We start from the raw sequence: 19,356 nt of genomic DNA on the forward strand, positions 1-19,356 counted from the left end.
ATTATGTTCAGGATAACCTTTGGTGATTGGAGTGCATGCCTTCTTTTGCCTTCTGTGGGGGGCATTATATATTAGGGATTGACAGACAAGTCAGTTTGTGAAATAATTTTGGGGGACAAGCGCCTTTATTATCATGTATCAGGTAGCCAAAAGCTTTATGCTATACCCATGTGTACTAGTGGTACCCACATAGGCAATTGATTGAGACTGCAGTGGTTTGTTGGGCCTATTTGAGTGCACACCAGGCTGCCTTTGGGTAAATGATCAGTGATAGTTAGAAGGGTTTGTCCTCACAAATACTGAGAGACAGCTGCAGTTTGCAGCTGGCAGTGAGCTTGTGCTCACAAAGGTCTAACTGAGGCTCTTTGAATACTTGGCTCTAAAATAACCATCATAATTCATAATGTGCATTTCTGAAAACACTAAAGGAAGACCCCCCAGCCACAATTCTGACATGACTACTGTGAGTGAGCTAAGCTGTAATAAGAGAGTGTGGTCAGGGTGCAGACTGCCTTACTTGAGTGTCTAACCCCTCACTCAGCAGGAGCTTTTTTATTACAAAGGTGCCTATCATTTCTACAACATGTGAAATCTGTTTCCTCACTAGACAGACCTACAGGTTAGCTTTCCGTTATGAGTTTTGCAAGCGAAGGTGAATTTGGTTGATGTCAACAGAGGCAAATGCTCCCTTTGGCCTTCTGCTTCTTTTCTATAATTAGGAGAATTTTTAATGACACATGCTAAGGGCTTTTTGTCACAGCTTACCAGTTGTCTGTATTTTCTGGGAACATGCATTGTGTTCCAGGATTTACTGTTATGACTAGAACTGTCCGTAAGCCCTGAAATAGCTCAGAGGAGCTGGCCTTTCTGACCCACCTGTTCAGTGCTGGCTCCCTTTTTAGAGCCCTTTTCTTTCCTCCCTTCAGCCACAGGGCATATAAGGGGAGTTGGATGTTGTTGTTACTGTTCAGTTGTTTTAGTCTTGTCTGACTCTTCCTGACCCCATTTGGGGTTTTCTTGGCAAGGATTACAAATTAGGAAACTGAGGTGAGCAGGGTTAAATGACTTGCCCAGTGTCTTCCTGAGTCCAGTCTCAGCACTCTATTTACTGCTCCACCTGGCTTCCAAGGGTAAGTGGAGGAGAAGGGAAGTAGCCCTATACAGCACCTTCTACTTGCTAGGCCTGTGCTAAGCACTTTCACCATTGTCTGCTTTGACCCTCACAACAACAATCCTGAGGCAGATGATGTCATTATCTCTATTTTATAGCTGAGGCAAATGACTCGGCCTCTGTGTCTACACAGCTATTAAGTGTCTGAGCCTGAATTTGAACCCAGATCTCTCTGATTCTAAGCCTAGCACCCCATCCACAGCCCCACCTGACTACCTAGAGTGTGTTTCTTGTTTTTGTTTGTTTTTGCCTTTGTATCCCCAGCATTTTGTATAGTTCCAGTCATAAAGTACTTGATGAGTGCTTGTTGGATGGAATAGAAAAAGATTCAGAGCTTGAAAAAAAAACGAGATTTCCAGAATCAGTGAGGCATTGCAGTGAATGGGTGTGATGGAATGAGAGTCGGAAAGATGCAAGTTCAAATATTGCCTCAGGTACTTACTAGCTGTGTGAGTCACTTAACCCCTTTATGCATCAGTTTCATCCGTAAAGTGGGGAAAATAATGGCATCTACTTCAAAGAGTTGTGAGGATTCAATGCGAAAGCATCCAGGAAATGGTTTTCAAACTTTAAAAGGCTACATAAACACTAGTCATTATTATGAGTATTATCCAGTCCAACTCTTTGGGGGTAGGTAGGTGGTGCAGTGGGTAGAGCACTGGAACATATCTTCCTGAGTTCTGATCTGGCCTCAGACACTTGCTAGCTGTGTGATGCTGAGCAAGACATTTGTCCCTGTTTGTCTCAGTTTCCTCATCTGTAAAATGAGCTGAGAAGGAAATTGCAAACTACTTTTGTATGTCTGCCAAGATATCCTTGAATGAGGTCACGAAGAGTCAGACACAACTAAAATGACTGAGGAACAGCAAAACCAACTCTTCAAAGCACTTTGTACACCTCAGAGTACTATGAAAAAAAGAACTAATGATTATTATTCATTTTATAGAGGAGGAAATGGGTTTAGCAAAGTGATTCGGTATTGGATTTGAATGCAGGTCACCACTACATTTTTTAATTTAAATGTGCTTTTGTATATCATCTCATGTTCTCTTGTGATGAGAGATATTAGTTGTAGTAAGTAGAAGCAATTAATATATTTAAAAAAATTTTACCTACTTGAAATAGGAGAATTTTCAACATGATATGCAAATATATTTTAATGGCCTGTATATTTATTCATAACCACATGAAAAATGCCTGTCCCTGTGGGGGGAAAATATAGTAGTCTTATTTTTGATGTGAAAATACTGTAGCAATGAAAAATGATATTATTATCACTTTCTGTATTATTTAGTAACTTGAAATCTGTAATAGATTATTTTTATTTGGGTATTTGATTCCTCCCTCCCCTCCCTTCACCAGGGACAAAACAATCCATTTTCTGAAGACCAGACTTCTCAGTCAGAGGCAGATGTCCCTAAAAGAGGCAACTGAATGTCCCTCCTCAGTGTTGTGTCCTGGGCTCAAATGGAGAGCATGGTTCTAAAGAGGGGAAAATGAATTTTGCCAAGTTTCATTCCCTCTGACATTCATACTTTTTGGACTATTGAACAGACTTAGACTTGCATTTCCTTGTAACTTGTTTACTTTTAACAAAATGTATCCACTGGCCTGGGAGGGGAAAAATGTCTTGGAGCTTATAAAAAGTCTCCAAAAGCTTCTTGAGACATTAAGTACCTCTTACATAAAATAACAAAGTGATGATTTAAGACTGGAGGAATTGGAGATACATGAATTAAATGACCCTTAAAATGCACATAGGTTTAAAATCAGAGTGAATGCACTTGGCCAAAAAAAAAATAAATAAAAGAGCAATGGGGGATTTATTTCTTTAGAAAAGTCCCCAAACCTGGTTAGAAAAATTTAGTAAACTCAGATTGAGGCAGGGCTTACACACTTTCATGTCAACCTAAAGATCTGCTTTAACATACCATACATAATTATCAGTATCTTTTCCATCAGGGACAATGGAAATGGTGAGAAAGACACGGTAAGACTGATGGCAATAATAACTATTACCATCACTATCCCTTAATCCTTTAATTTTCAAAGCAGAATCTGGAGTAAAAGAAAATGTTCTGGCCGGGTCTGACTGCTTCCACATGATCATTTAGGAATTTTCAACAAGGAAAATGTCTTTTAAACTAATCTTCATAAAATAACTATTGGCACTCTAGCTGTGTATGACCAGAATAAAAGTAAAGAAAGAAAAAAAAGAAGGAAAGAAAGAAAGGGAGGAAGGAAGAAAGAAAAGAGAAAAAAAATTTAAAAGGCAAACCACCTGTGGACTTTAGTCTAAAAACGCCTCTGACAGCACAAACAGGTGCAGGCTTGATGTCATGGTTAAGTAAGGGCAGAGGGGGCAGACCGGTAAATCATGGGTGGGCTGGAACCAAGAAAGAAAAAAAAAAGAAAATTGAATTAAATTGTTCCATTGTGAAGGAGCTGCTGATTGAAAACGGCTATAGGTCACATCACAATCTGGCAAGAAAGTTTCTGTTCCCAGTTCAGTGATTGCATAAACCAAACTGCCTTTGGAAGGTACACAAAGGCTCATCTAGCTTGTTGGGAGTAGGGCGGACAGCAGAGGTAATGAGAATCTGTAATCTTTCAATCTTGAATTGAATTAGTGCCATGACCATCAAGGAACATTTATTATGTGCCTCCATGAAGGTTGCCTTGGCCTGTACAAAGTGAGTAAAAAGGATCTGGGTCCTTTGGTAGCTCACTGTTTAAGACACAAAACACTGAAGTATCCAGACACGAAAGGGAGACAGAGAACTCGACAAATATGGAACAATTTTGTAAGTGAAATCAATAGTGCTTATTTTAACAGTATGTACAAGGAAAGAACCACATGAATATTGCAGAGTGTTGAGTGAAGGGGCAGTTGAGGGAGTTAGTTATACACCCTGTTTAGACATCATGGTATTTCTCATTCAAAGTTCTCCAACTCTACAAGCATTTTTAATTGTAATACTGATACAATAAAACCAGCTGCAATGCCCAATGCTCCCCCAGGGAAATGGGTACAATTTAGGAACATGCACTGAAAGAAATTGAATTGCATCTTCTCAAGTTAAAAACAAAATTTTAAATTAATACCTAAATAAAAAAAAACTCAAAATTAGGAAAGACTTCTGATATATTCTGATAAACATGACATTAATACTTTAAATAATTATTACTGTCAATGCATTAAATATGACAGAAGGACATGTTATGCCATGTTGCCTCAGGATACATAAATGTGTACTTTATAAAAATCATGATTAAAACATGTTTCACATATTATTTAAACAATTACATTAAACCTTGGGTTAATCACAAGTGCAATATCTGCAGGCCTCATAATTTGGCAGTTGGATAGACAGGTAAATGGAGGGCATGGAGAGACAAGCTTGATAGAAGACCGACTGATTATTTGCTGCAGTTAATAGGAAGGTGGCCCATTACCTTACATCTGGGTAAACCTTTGGCAAATGAATTATAAATAATTCTGCTGTATAGTTCTACAAAGTGTCTTTATGCCTAGCTCACGGGGGGGGGGGGGGGGGGGGAAGGGTGGCCCTCTAGGTCCTCAAGTGCTGCTCTTTGACTGAATCCAAACTTCACACAACAAATCCTTTTATTAAGGGCATTATTAATTATATATTAAGGCCCCAGCTAGTCTCTCCCTAGATAGTTTGGAGGTAGTGAGCTCTCTCTCTCTGCAGTGAACAACTCTGAATATCAGAGTGAAAATTAGGATGTTTAAAGATGCAGGCTTGACAACTTAAAAATGAGGGTTTTGCTCAGTTGGCAGAGGGAAAGTCTAAGAAATGTTACTTCTACATGAAGCTTTTACCTAGTTGCTAGTGACTCTCTCCCTATTTTTTAAAACATTTTTGCACATTTTCTGAACATATTAATGTGTGTACATGTTATCTTCCTTGAAAGAATTTAAGCTCCTTGAGGACAGGGACCATTTCATTTTTGTCTTTTTAGCATATTGCCTAGCACATAAGAGGAATTTAATAAATGCTTGAAGATTGAGGAAGAACACTCTGCCTATGTTTCCAAGATTCTGTAAACTAGAAAATAGTCCTTGGGTCCCTAGCCGTTTTCATGAGAGTATTCAAGGGAGTAGATTATCTCAAAGGCAAGTGGAATTATTAATGATGCTTTTGCTCTTGAGTCAGAAACTTTTCAAAGATATGAGGTGTGAGGATTACATGAGATGGAGAAAAGTATATGCTAAGCAAGGTAAAATTTTGATACATGGGAAATCTTACAACTTTGAAGCTTCTCCATCAGACAGACCCTTCTCCCATTCCTAACTAAATCTTCTATAGCATTCTTGCTAACCCTTAGGCAAAAGTAAAGTGTTGGTAAAACTTTGCTTTTTCCTGGGGAGAGGGGGCACTTAGAATGTTTTCCATCATATTGCTTAATATTTATGAATAGTTTGTATTACTTAAAGGTCTAACTTCTACCTGTTCTCTATGAATAGGAAAAATAAAATATAACCTTTGGGTGATTCTCCAGGGTCAGATCTTGAGCCTATTAATTGGTGGGAATATAGACATGGTTTCTAACTCCAGGTCCTTTAATAGATACCATTCATTTTAAGAATATTTTAAAAGAGTTGGTTAATTTTTCTTTACTTATAAAAACGTTCATGTTCTCCTATAAGGCGATAGGTAACTGTTTCTATATCTCATTTAAAAATCTGTGATGAAAACAGTATTTGGTTGCATATTTGACTAATGTTTGCTTAAGAGGATGAAATTTGAAACACTCTGGCTTAAAGATTTTACTCTACAAAGTATAAAATTACATTGTGATCATAATAATGATTAATAATAGCCTGTATTTATATAGTTCTTTAAAGTTGCAAAGTTTTATATGTGTTATCTCATTTGATTCTGATAAGGGCTTTGTGATATAAGTTCTATTCAAAGATCTGCTGAAGTCAGCTTCTACTGAGAGCTGATTGTTAAATTTTTGGTGTGAACATTTACACCTCAGAAACAGGCAAAAGCTACAGATTAGAGCTTAACTTAATGCTTTGTTGATTGTCTAGACTTAAGGGAGTAATGGATAAATGTGAATAATGCAGACTCAAAAAGTATATTGTGGTATTCAACAGATAGCACATAATTTTTCACTTGTTGAAATGTTGCTTTGTGTGTCTTTTTATACCTGTTCATTTTCCTTCTCAACTCTCACTTGGGTCCAAACGTTAAAATGGAACAGAGAGGTTGATCAGAATCTGAAGGTTTTGTTATTGACCAGCAATTGTTGTATAAGGAAAAGATTATGGGATTTGTAGCAGAGAAACTTGGTTTGAATCTTGCCTTTGACATTTACTGGCTAAATGCCCATGGGAGAACTTTCTGATCTTCATAGAATGAGGGTATATTTGGTACCCACTTTATAAAGCTGTTGTAAAGCTTCATTAAAATGTTGTATATAAATAACTGCCTTATAGAAATAAAGCTATTGTTATTGTACAACCTGAGTATTAACCACCTTCCTATAAGATATCCTAACATCTCATTCTAATTAGGTCTTGACTTGGAAAATCAAGGTGGAGGCTCAAAAATCTAAGTTTCCCCAAAGGTATAGCTTTAGCCTTTACATGATAATGGAGGAAGGGTAGGATAAGTTAAAAAGTTTGATTTCAAAATAACTTATTTTGATGTTTGGAAGACCATCAGTGACGTAGCACCCACTACCAGTTTGTATGTAAGGGGAAAAATAATAGGGGAAGGGTGTTAGTCATCTTAAAATGAACCTTTCTTTCATTGTTTTGTTCTTTGATGGACAGTTTTTCAGATACATTGTTTTGTTTTCTGCTTTTGCAAATAGCAAACTGAAAAATAACCAATTGCCTTGGGTTGTGTAATGATTTGAACGGGTCATTAAGATGGCTTAAGATACTAGATCATTTCTCATTTTGGGATATAATATACACAATCACAGATACAAATCACATTTAGCTACACATACACATACAAATTCACGCATACACACACTCATAAAACAATTTGTCAGACTGTGTCTGAACTAGGCAAGGATGAGGGAAACTCCTACCCCCAAATCCTGATAGATTTGAGCAATCAAGCAGACAATTCAACCATGGAAATCAAGAATTGAATGTGTATTCAAATAAACCAAACCTTCTGAGATAGTAGCTTTTTTTTTGCAGAATATCAAAAACAAGAGGTCATTCAGTTCTAGAAAACATTTGGAATAACAGAACTGAGTATCAAAGATTAAAGGGACAGCTAGGTGGTGAAGTGAATAGAGCACCACCTTGGAGTCAGGAGGACCTGAGTTCAAACCCAGCCTCAGACACTTGACACACTTACTAGCTGTGTTACCTTGGGCCACTTAACCCCAATTACCTTGCCTTCCCCCCTCCAAAATATACTCTAAAAGTTAAGTTTTCTTATTTTATCCTAATGAGTTTATTTTCTTTTATATCAATGATGATAATATATTATTTAAATATCATTTTTAAAATTCCCTAAAGGAAATAAAGTGATTATTTTATTTTAAAAATCAGATAAAAATTCTCATTTCATTTTGAGAGTATGTATACATATGAAATTAGTTGGAAAATTAGGTTAGAAAACAGAAAAACGTTAGTGAAGTTTATCCTTCATTCACCCCCAACAATGGAAATTTTTAGTGGCTACAGTAAGTACTTGAAATGTAATAGATATGGTATCTGACACTGTATAGCCATACATAATCAAATAGGACACCACAAGGCAGACTGCAAGCCTCTCAATCATATTTCCACTGTTTAAGTCAAACAAAGGTCTAATAAACATGAACTTGAACTACCATGAAAATGCTCAAATCATCCTTAAAAAAATAGGTGTTTACAAACACAAAATAATACTGTAATAGCAAAGATGGATGTACTAAGCTCAGATATGTACAATATAAAAAAGAAAACAATGATTATATAGGACAAATAATTTTGCTGTAATATGACAGCCTAATGACTTAAGTGCCCAATATCGTCATTATAGTGCTGAACCCCATGTGCATTAGCATTAAATTCTTGTAAAAACTACTGTATAATTCATATTTTTGCATTAAAACTTCTTCTAAAATTGTTGTGTCTATAAGATCTGTAAACCTAAATGGAAATAAATTAATAGCCTTACATTTGTTGTGATCCAAAGGTAGTCTGAGGAAGTTTCTAATTTTGCTCTTTCTGAGATAAAGAAAGATGATATAATATCTAATTTGGAGAATTGGGTAAATGTCAAGAATTATTCATTTAATGGGAAATATTAGTCATATCATGTATACATATTACTTTACTACATATACAATGCAATGGAGAATATCCCAATGGTAACTACAAATACTTATTCAATCTATGAATTTTAATTTGATAGGTAACAACATATCATCGTGTCATAACATGTAAGAATATAAGAAGGATCTGTGATATATCAGTGGAGAGAGCTGCCAGGGTAGGAACTTATACCTCTAAGGCAGAGTGCATCTATGCCTACTAGATAAATCTTTAAAGAGTTGCCCCAGAAGCATGAGATTAAGTCACTTGCCTAGAAATATGCGTAGAAAGTGTTCCAGCCAGGATTTGCTACCAGGTCTCTCTGACTTCACAACTCCATTCTATCTACTCCCTTTTATCCACTCTGACATGCTGCTTCTTCATGTACAATTATGTACAGTTTTAGCAGTAAAAATCTTATCACTGATATTCATATTTTCTGAATTTATAAATACAAGTTAACCCTCTGATTGGAAGTGGGTCCAAGACATATACATTTTATAGATTCCATAAACTAGTGTTAAGGTGAAGGAATTTGTAGAAACCATGGAGGAATTGAATTTGACATGGTGATTATTCCAGTTTCATATTCTCATTCACCTGCCATCAGAAGGCTGATTATTATATGTCCATCTTTTTTATCTATTTCAAATCTTCATTTTACCTGATTGCAGTAGCTAGGGGAAAAAAAAACGACAACAAAATTCTGAAGTATACAGCACCAATAAATATTTTCAGGCCACCAAGTCATGGATCACTAAGCTATTTTTCTGAGAGGCTCAGAAACATGAGAAAGTAAAGATTTTATTGTCTTTTATTGTTCCTTTTAGGGCTTGTAAGGGAGCAGCTGTGCCCAATTCTCGGAGTAAAAAGAAAACGATATCCATTTTACTCAGTTTTGTGTTCTAAGGAGCACGTGAGGAGAAGTGCATTTTGCCTGCTTTAAACCATATAGCTGTAACAATTATGGTAACTGGTATTTTTCGTCTACCTGATAAACTGGGTCTTCTTGTTGAAAATATGGTCATTTATGGTGACATCAACCATCTGGCATCTAAGAGTAAGAGCTTTCAAAGGGAACTTCTTGGTTATCTAAAAATGATGATGGGATAGACAAGCACCTAAAGGGTGTCTGCACAGATGTGAGCCAGTCACATTTGCAAGTGTGTGCACAAAAGAGAGAATGAGATTACCAAGAGAATGGCTCCCCACAATTACCTGCTTTGTGTCTGAGGGTGCATGATTTATGAGTATAGGACAGGGATTCAGGAACTTGAGCGACTAACTACACCAGAGGACAAAAACCAATACCATAAAATACAATGCTTTTCATGAATTCACCAAGCATGGGGCAAGAACTTAAGAGCTTGTAGGAATGTTGGTGTTGGATATACTTAAACTAATGCTTTCTTTATTTGCAAGAATACCATGATCCCACCTCCCCATCAAACAAATGAAAATCCTACAACAATTATGTTTCTACCCCCTTTTCCATATTTCCAATTAATTTTTGGGCCGAATTTTAAAAATTTATAAGAAAAGATGAATAACTATCTTCATCTAAGCCAACAGTGTTTCTAAATCACATTGTATTATTTGCCCCAAAACAACATCCATCCCTGCCTAGAGCAAGGCAGTTGGGACAGGCTTGAGAAACCAATCCACCAATTGCAAATCAAAATAATTTTTACTTAAAATTGATTAAGAGCCAATCAGGGCTACTGCTTCAAAATGTCTGGTTACCATGACAAAAGCAAATATTTTTAAATGAAACTGGAAACAAAGGTGAAAAATATGAGAAATCAGTTCTCATGTTAAAGTACTGTTGCCCAGAAACAGAGGAAGTGGCTTGTTCACTGGCAAAGATTTCTATTCCATAGGCCATCACTGCAACATGCTGCAAATGATAATATTTAAATCAAAATTGCATGATTTTTTTTTCTTTCTGGAAAATTGGGTAAGTTGTAGATCTATGCTTTAAGTAAAAATCTGAACTCATAAAATGGCTTGTCAGGCACAACAGGATAAGTGGTAACTATGCAGAGGAAGATAATCTTCCAAAATAGGGCCATCACTCCCCCAATAAGGCCAACATCCTGTAATGTGAATGTTGTAGAACACTTTTAGGAACTTGAAAGTAGTTTTTAGTTATCTTAATTATAAGTTACTTTAAAAATGAACTCATTTGAACTTCTACCTGAATTACCTTTAGACATATTAAATACCTAGTAAGGTCCTATTAATTTTGAGAATGTTAAATTAAAAAAAAATCTAGCACATGAAGTTTGAAATTGTTGAGCTTGGGAAAATAAGGAGAAATGCAAAATGGCAGGAGGAATGTGTGTTTGTGTGTGTGTGTTTTTTTTTTTAATTGATGTATCAGCTATTTCCTTAAATATCTTAGATGCTAAATCCTAAAACAGAGACCTTCGTGGCTTGTGATTTGATGTACTTCTAATAGCCCATTTTCATATCATTTAAAGGAAAAGATTACAACAATAATCCATGATTCAAGGTCTGGATAATTCTTAAGACCCAGGCCCTTAATTTGCTGTGATTTGGTGACTGTAGTAAATGCTATGGAATTTAGGGCCAGTCGTGGAAGTCAGAGTCAGCTGCAGAAATTAGTTAAGAACGGGCAGCAGTGCCCAGCTGTTCCTCTTCCCCCTCATCCTCCTCCCTCTCCTGTTTCCTCTGCCCCTTCTTTTGTTCATTTTGGATCCACTAGCTAATGCTCATTAAAATGTATTAACAAATGTTAATGGGCATCTTCAGAAGAACAAAAGCCGGAGGAGGAGAGGAAGAAGGAAATAAAGAAGAGAAAAGGAAAAAAAAAAGGATTGGCTAAGGGGGAGGGGACTTAGACACTTTGAGGAGAAAGGAGGAAAAACACTCAAACTCTGTATTTTAAAGATAAAATAAGTTCAATGACCAAAATGAAGTTTTGAAAATAAAGGGTTAAAAGAAGTTAGGGGAATGATTTAAAAAGAAAAAAAGAAGCAACAAACTGCAAGTAAAAGTTTCATAGTTGTTACCCAGACTATAAAGAGGGGAAGGGAGAAGATGGTATTCTTACAAGGCAGAGATAACTTGCCAAATAAAAAATCATCAAATGGATGTAGAATTCAAAGATAAAAAATAGAATTTTGATTCTGCATTTACAGATGGCAAAAAGAGAAACAGTGAATTAAGGAAGAGAATAATAGTTTAACCTGGAAGGAAAAGCACTAGTAGAAGTGTAAAAGGCATTAGTTCTCTAACACAAATTTCCTGAAATATTTTGTCTGTTATCAAGTGAGAAAGAAAACTTCATTTATCGGGAACATGCTCTCGAGTAGAACAAATACTTTCCTTACCCAAATTTCCATTAGAAGTTTCAGACACAGAAAAGTAGATCTTTGTAACAATATCTTACAATTTATTCTGTATACGTTTCCAAAATGGAATTTTAAATATTATGGTAACAGTCATATCAAACAAATCAAGCTGGTCCCAACATGTAATTTTTAAAAGCACAGGGAGAAAGTGTTCAAACTTTGACCAAATCCACTTAACCTAGGACAATTTACCTTGCAATAATGCCTTCCAAAATAACCATAAAATTACAAGTTTAGAAACATACATTGAGATTCTACTAACAGCATATATAAAGCTGACAAAATGTCTTTTGAATCATATAGGGCCACATGGAGATCAGAATAATCTGCTTTGTTTTTAGGGATGCTGAGTCAAAGACTGACTTTATTTTCTAAATAATGCAATAATCAAACATTTAAGTGTCTATCAAGCTATACCCACCTCACTAAGCTATCTTTAAAAAAAATACAATCAAATTTAAAAATCCCCAGGCACTGCTTATTTTCCAAAAAGAGAAAGATAGAATACAATTTAAGTTTCTTTAGACTACTTCAATGAAACAGTATACTGGATAGAGTTCTGGAATGGAAGTTAAGAAGATCAGAGTTCAAATCCTATCTCAGCCACTTAGTTTTTCTGACTGGGCAAGTCAAGCTTAGTTTCCTGATCTATAAAATAAGGATAATAATTGTAATTACCTTACAAGGTTGTCATGAAGACCAAATAAAATACTTTGTAAACCTTAAAGACCTATGTAAATCATAGTGACACCTTTTTTTTTCATAAACAAAAACCTCTTATGATGGTGATTTTCCAAGACTATGCCATTCTTGGCGAGGCTGAGCTTTTTGGTCATCAAATTTTCTCTGATTCAAAATTTAAATAAATGATCTTGATTAAGTGATGATTAAATTTATAGATGTTCAACAGAAGTTCATCTTGATCATCTTCCCTGGGAGCAGAAGGATACATGTAGTTGAAAAGGGAAAGGTATTATTAGACAGAACACTCCAAGAATGACAGAATAAAGCTTGGAGACCCATCCATACAGCAGGAAGTAAAATCAATCCACTTTGGAACTGAACAAAGTAACTGGTTATTGATGTGGTCACAAATGGTTCAAATATGTTATGCTATATCTGGGTTAAGATTTAAATTGCTGAAGATGCAAAGTCCTTTAAAAAGTTGCTTTTGTCAGTGGAAAGGTGGTTTGGGTATCAGCAATTCTAGTACAAAGTGAGGGGAATCATTTCTCTGCTTAAATATTCAAGAAAACAACATAACACAGCAGGTGATAATAAGACATACTGGGAGGGAGAATTGATACTTTTGTCATGTGGTAAACATCCAATCATGGGATTTCAGATTTAGAGTAATCTCTTTATTTTGCAGAGATTAAATGACATTTCCAAGAGATTAAATGGCTTGTTGACTATACTAAGATATTAAATGGTGGCTCTGGGATTTGAATTCTGGTTGTTTGAAACCAAATTCATCACTTTCTACTTCATATGCCAACTTCTCTATTAGTTTAGCAAAATTGATAGTAAAACTTAGCAGTAACTCAAAGGTGGTAGACAAATGCTATGTCTTTGCAAGTTAATTTTACTCTGAGATCATATGGAGGAATAGTCTCTAGAAGAACCTGTATTGTGCATAAATAGAGAATGCTTTGAAAATGCAATAGTTAACCTAATTTTTAAAATCTACCTAAAATTGTTTGATTCATGTTTTGTCTATGCATCTTCAATTCTCAATGAGACAACAGCAACACAACTACCAGGTAAAAGCATTCAGGACCATGCCTGATTATGAGCAAAATCAGGAGCATCCTTAGGTGTGGAGGGTTAAAGCAGATCAGTTATCTTTTGATTAGGGTGAATATTAATTTTAAAAATAAAAATAATAGAAATTAGTCAAGGGCTCATCAAAGCCTTAGAAAGGGCTTATCCTCTTTTTTTTTTTTTTTTGCTTTAAACTGGTATCTCATTTACTATTATCTTTCTTGTAGAATGTTTGTGCTGATAGTTTAAAAAGCAGTTGAGTGGGGCAACTACTGCCTTAGATTTGAAGAGACAACCACATAGCTTTACTTTTTAACAAAGCAAAGCTGCCACTTAGTGGTAGTAAATGCTCCCAAACTTCATTCATGAGCTTGAGAGATATGCCCTGGTTCTATATTTTACCTCTTATCTCCAGTTTCTGATAATGATACATCCTTCTCCTTGCCAAAGCCAATCTTGCTACACATGCCCTTGATTCCATCTCCTCCCACCCTCTCAAGCACATTGTCTTCTACTATCTCTATAATCTTCAACCTCTGCAGAGCTACAGGCTCTTTCTCTGCTGCCTATGAACATGCCTAAATCTTCCACCTAACAAACAAACAACCCCCCCCATTGACTTAACTAGACCCTACTAGTCTAACTAACTATATTTCTCTGACTCTTCACAAGCAGTGTCTTCATTGATTATTTTCTTCCCACCTCTTCCTCAATTATTTGCAATCTGGCTTTTCTCTTCATTACTCAAGTGAAATTATTCTTTCCAAAGTTACCACTGATCTCTTAATTGCAACTCTGAAGAGCTTTTTCCAATCTCATCATTCTTGATTTCTCTATGGTATTTGCCACTATTTACATTTATCTCTTCTAGGCATCCTCTTTCCTTTGGGGTTTCATGACATTCCTCTTTTCTGGTTCTCCTCCTACCTGTTGTATTGATTTTTATAAATATACTGGATGAAGATTTATATTATTTACTTGCAGTGTGGGTATACCACAAGGCGCTGTCCCGAACCCTCTCTTCTTTCTCTATATAATCTATTACTCCATTGGATTCCCATTCCTTATTTTGTCATCTTTATCCAGATGACTCCAAGTGCCTTGGTTCTGTCCTGAGTTCTAGTCATACATTACCAATCTAGTCTTGCTGATTCAACTGGATGATTTCAAACTGGAGACATCTTAAGCTTATTATGCCAAAACCAGAACTTAAATTGTCCAAATCCCATACCTCTTCCAAGTTTTTCTAATCCAGCCAAGGGCACCATCTCTCTAGTCTCCTAGATTTTCAACTTTGGCATTTTCTTCAAATCTTTAGTCTTCCTCACCTAACAAATTTAATAAATTGTCTCATTTCTGCTTCCATGACATCCCTCAGATTCACCCTTTCCTCACTGCTCACATGGCCATTCCCTTACTTCAGGCTCTCATCACCTCTTGCCTGGACCATTTCAATAGCCTTCTAATTCATCTTACTGCCTTGAGTTTCTCCCCACTCCACTCTATCCTTCACATAGTCACCATGGTGATTTTTCTTCAGTGTAGATCTAATCATATCACACCTCTACTTAGTACACCACATGAACTTCCTTATTTGGCATTTAAAATCTTTTTTTGCCTAGCCCAGCTTGACTTTCTATCCTTGTCATACATTACTTCCCTTTCCATACTCCATGGTCTAGTTAAAGGGGCCTTCTTGCTTTTCCTCTCACATAACACTCCCTCTATTGGCTTCACATCATTGCATTACCTATTTTCTACTGCTAGAAAACACTCCCTCCTCACCTTCACAAGCCTGAATCCATTATTTCCTTCAAGACTCAAGTTAAGGACTGCCTTCTGGATTCCTCAAGCTGCCAGTGCCCTCCCTCCCTCCCAGAACTACTATTATGTTATAAGTATGTATTTTTTTTCCTTTTTATGGAGGGGGAAGGTATGGCAATCGGGGTAAAGTGACTTGTCTAAGTCCCTTAACTAAATGGCTAGTTTTTTTTGTGTTAAGTGTCTGAGGCCAGATTTGAGCTCAGGTCCTCCTGACTCCAGGACTGGTGCTGTATTCACTGCATGTGTTTTCTGCCAGGACTGAGTGTAAGTTCCCTAAGTGTAAGGAACTTTCATTTTTGTCTTTGTATACTCAGCCTCTGAATCATAGTAGGTACTTAATAAACGTTTGCTGATTTAAGAATAATATGCTAACAAAATCTCAATGTCAAATTAGATTTCTACTTAACCTTAGAGACTCACAAAGAATACAGGGATTTATTAATTTATACAATCAAAATCAATACATAATATATGATGATATAATATAGTATAATTTAATATAACATGATATAACAATGTATTATAATATAGTAAAATGTAACAATATAGAAATCAAATATAAATCAAAATGTGTCAAGAATCAAGGAAAATATATGTTCTGCAAAGTTTTTCAAAACGAACATTATAATCCATCGATTAATAACATATTCAGTTTGAATAAGGGAAATACTCAAATTTCTAAAAACCTCAAATTATAAGACTGGAATTAGACTCTGCAATTAGAAAATCTTCACACTTGAATCCTTATCAAGGACAACCTTTTCTAAGGAAATAGAGCAACTTCTATGGCCACGTTTAATTTAGAAGCCCCAAATTTACCCATTATGTACACTGGAGCTCTTTACAGATTCATATCATCAGAGAATTTTGGGACAAGCCTTTCTTGGCTATCTAGACCAACTCCTACCTCAATATTAGATTTACTATACTATCTTGGACAGGCACTCTTCCAGCCTCTGATGGAAGACTTCCACAAAGGGGAATCTACCACTTGTTGAGACAAGCCAGTTCTAATTATTAGGAATTTTCTTTACATCAAAGCTAGATTTCCCTCTTTGTAACCTTCTATCCATTATTCTTAGTTCTATCATTTGGGTCAAACAGAACAAATCTAACTTCTCTTCCAGAAAAAGAGTCTCTAAATACTAGAAGATAACTTTCATTTTCTCCTGGAATCTTCTTTTCTGAGGCTAAAAGGTTCCAAATGTCCCATGTCCCCAATTCTTTTACCTGATCCTCTTAAGATATGGAGAGACTCAAGGCACTTTACCCTTGATACAGCTAGGTGATGCAGTGGAGAGAATGCTGGAAATGGAGTAAGAAAGACCTGAGTTCAAATTCTGATTCAGAGTAGAGGTATAACCCTGAACAAGTCACTTAATTAATCTCTGTGTCCCTCAGTCTCCCCATCTGTAAAATGGGGACAATAGTAGCACTTATCTTAAAATTCTTGTGAGGACAAAATGAGAAAATGTTTATGAAGTGTTTTGTAAACCCTAAAGCATGATATAAATGCTTTTATTATTATTATTATTTTGTGTTATCCTTTGAACATTCTCCATCTTATCAATGTTTTCTTAAAATGTGGTATCCTAAATTGAATGCAGTACTCTTCCATATGTGGTCTTACTAGAGAAGAGTGCAAAGTAATTATCACCTTCTTATTCCTGGAAATTATCCCTTTTTTTTAGAGAGAGAAAAATAGTTATTTCATTTGTTTCATTACATAAAAGTATTAGTTTTTATTGTTTTAAAAAACCCTTTCAGTTCATTAAAAAATAATTTATTTTTATTCTGAACTTACACATCTAATAAAATGGATGTTTCCATATACTTAGCAGACTAAAAAAAAGTATTGTTTACAGATCTCTATTATGCTTGACTTCCTTTTCTTTTTGTGTACATAATAAAGTCAATTTGTAGCTCTCAAAGTTAAATTATACTTTTTTAATACAACCAGAGGTCCCACTGACTTTTTTGGCTGCTACATTACACTGCTGATTCACATTATGCTTACACTCTACTAACTTCCCTAGATCTTTGTCCTAGCAATTCTAGCTGATATCTTCCCTGTCTTGTGTATGAGGAACACTGGATGCAAAAAAAAATCTCCTTGGTTGTCTTGGTTGTCCAGAATTCATACCCAAACAACTCAGCCTATAGAAATCTAGAATTTTGGATTCCTCCTGAGGCAGCTAGGTGACACAATACACTTACTTTGTGACTCTGGACATATAAATTAACAGAGTTGGTCTCAGTTTCCTCCAAAGTAAAAATGGAATATTACCAGACCTACCTAAGGTTATTTATTACAAGGATCAAAGGATACAGCACACACAAATGCTTTGTACACCTTAAAACACTCTATAAATGTAAATTATTGTGATTATCATTCTTCACACTTGTACTTCTCAAAGATGACTTTGGAAGCATGAACACATCTCTATCCTATAATATACTCCTGGTGGCAAAGTAGCAATTCAGTTTATAGTAAATACTTTAATGGGACCACTTTTACATTTAATTTTAAAAGTTGAGTGTCCTATTGAAATTGGTAATATATATTTTCTTTCATAGATGTCTAGGAATGTCAGAAAGAGAATTAGATCTGCAATTTCAGAAAGAGAGTTTACAAGTACCACCATGTCTAAAAAGAATTCCTGGTTAAAAAGAAAACAAAACAAAACAACTGCATTTTACTTTAGTTAGTCCTATTTTTGGAGTCTGCAAAAATTCCACCAATGATTATACTGGTCGAAAAGTCATTATAGTTGCTGATAGACTCTTATTGTCATAGTTTAGCTATTTTTTCAGTCCTAGCTGACTCTTTGTGATCCTGTTTGAGGTTTTCTTGGGAAAGATACTGAAGTGGTTACCATTTCCTTCTCCAATCCATTTTACAGTTAAGGAATTGAGGCAAACAGGGTTAAGTGACGAGTCATGGGTCACACAGCTACTAAATGTCTTGAGGCTGAATTAGAACTCAGCTTCTCCTGACTCCAGAGCCTGCTTTCTATCCACTCTACAGTGAGTCTCTCTCTGTCTCTCTCTTGTCTCTCTCTCTCTCTCCCCCCCCCCCTCTCTCTCTCTCTCACTCTCGATCTTTCTTACCCAATTTATCTATCTCTCTCTCTGTCACACACTCTGACTCACCCCCCCCCCTCCACACAGTTTTCTTCTGATGATTAAAATGAGTTTACCTTTTTCACCTGTCTATTCCTGGAGACATAAGCCCTATAAAAGAAATGGAGGGGCAGCTAGGTGGCGCAGTGAAAAGCATGGGCCCTTGAGTCAGGAGGACCTGAATTCAAATCCAGCCTCAGACACAACACAAAAAACTAGCCTTATGACCTTGGGCAAGTCATTTAACCCCAACTGCCCTCCAAAAAAAAAAAAAAGAAATGGAACCTTTCCATCTCTAATACAAAAACTGATGGAGGCCATACCATTATTTTCACTTGTTCCATCTGATCTGTCTTTACTTCAATGGGATAAGAACCAACAGCACTAATGAATGAGTCTGAGTAGAAGGAAAACTTCCTTAGTTTCTCATGAAAATATAGACAGGAGCCTCATGGACTCACTTCATGTGATTTGGAGCCTAGGAGAGGAAGAACTCTGATATCAGATTAAAGGAACATTCAGCTAGCAGAGGGGATCTCCATTTTCGTGATTGTTACAGGTCTTTTATCTATGTCTTGTCTGTTCCCCGCTGACTAAGGTGGCAGAATGATTTAGATGGAGTTACAAGCGGCTTAGCACCATCACTATAAGACCTTTCTGAATCACAAAGTAAAGACAGCAATCAGGTGAGTGCCAATACTACACAACTTTACTCCATGTAACCTTCTCGGACAGCCTTTTCTGTGAGTCTTAGTGATTATTTCTCCACCCTTCTTCCCATTTTATCCCTTGTC

General features: G+C 36.1%; 1 protein-coding gene across 1 annotated transcript in view; it reads right to left on the reverse strand.

Annotated features, from left to right (window-relative positions):
* ARHGAP15 (Rho GTPase activating protein 15) overlaps positions 1 to 19,356 on the reverse strand; it is an 859,970-nt gene that overhangs the window by 383,351 nt on the left and 457,263 nt on the right. The gene's annotated exons all lie outside the window — the stretch shown is intronic.

Source organism: Petaurus breviceps, unplaced genomic scaffold (genome assembly GCF_028583685.1).
Source record: "Petaurus breviceps papuanus isolate PSGF00001 unplaced genomic scaffold, PetGlider_PUasm1.0 90723, whole genome shotgun sequence".
NCBI classification, from domain to species: Eukaryota; Metazoa; Chordata; class Mammalia; order Diprotodontia; family Petauridae; genus Petaurus; species Petaurus breviceps.